Source organism: Calidris pugnax, unplaced genomic scaffold (assembly GCF_001431845.1).
Source record: "Calidris pugnax isolate Ruff unplaced genomic scaffold, ASM143184v1 scaffold880, whole genome shotgun sequence".
Classification (NCBI taxonomy): Eukaryota; Metazoa; Chordata; class Aves; order Charadriiformes; family Scolopacidae; genus Calidris; species Calidris pugnax.
In genome coordinates, this window is record NW_015094501.1 from 74,130 (window position 1) to 75,140 (window position 1,011).

General features: G+C 56.5%; 1 protein-coding gene across 1 annotated transcript in view; it reads right to left on the reverse strand.

The window, feature by feature from the left end:
- LOC106900781 (neurexin-2-like) overlaps positions 1-1,011 on the reverse strand; it is a 29,144-nt gene that overhangs the window by 6,386 nt on the left and 21,747 nt on the right. The gene's annotated exons all lie outside the window — the stretch shown is intronic.

A 1,011-nucleotide genomic window follows, 5' to 3' on the forward strand; every position in this document is an offset into this window, starting at 1 on the left:
CTTCCATCTCGTGGTGGCCCCATGACCCAACATCTCCATGCCCCTCCATCCCATGGTGACCCAACATCTCCATGTGCCTCCATCTCATGGTGGCCCAAAATTTCCATGTTCTTCCAACTCATGGTGACCCCATGACTCAACATCTCCATGCGCCTCCATCCCATGGTGACCCAACATCTCCATGTGCCTCCATCTCATGGTGACCCAACATCTCCATGTGCCTCCATCTCATGGTGACCCAACATGTCTATGTGCCTCCATCTCATGGTGACCCAACATGTCTATGTGCTTCCATCTCGTGGTGGCCCCATGACCCAACATCTCCATGCCCCTCCATCCCATGGTGACCCAACATCTCCATGTGCCTCCATCTCATGGTGGCCCCATGACCCTCCATCTCATGTTGACCCAACATCTCCATGTGCCTTCACCTCATGGTGACCCAATATCTCTATGTGCTTCCATGTCATGGTGGCCCCATGACCCAACATCTCCATGTGCCTCCATCCCATGGTGACCCAACATCTCCATGTGCCCTCATCTCATGGTGACCCAACATCTCCATGTGCCTCCATCCCATGGTGGCCCCATGACCCAACATCTCCATGTGCTTCCATCCCATGTTGACCCAACATCTCCATGTGCTTCCATCTCATGGTAGCCTCGTGTCCCCCATGTCCCCCCATCCCATGGTGTCCCTCCATCCCATGTTAGCCCCATGACCCAACATCTCCATGTCCCTCCATCCCATGGTGACCCAAGATCTCCACGTCCCCCCATCCCGTGGTGGCCTCGTGTCCTCAATGTCCCCCCATCCCATGGTGTCCCCCAAGCACCCCAGATCCCTCCATCCCGTGGTGTCTCCCTCCATCCCGTGGTGTCCCCGTGTCCCCCCCCCCCTCCATCCCATGTTGACCCAACATCTCCATGTGCTTCCATCTCATGGTGGCCCCATGACCCTCCATCTCATGGTGACCCAACATCTCCATGTGCTTCCATCTCATGGTGGCC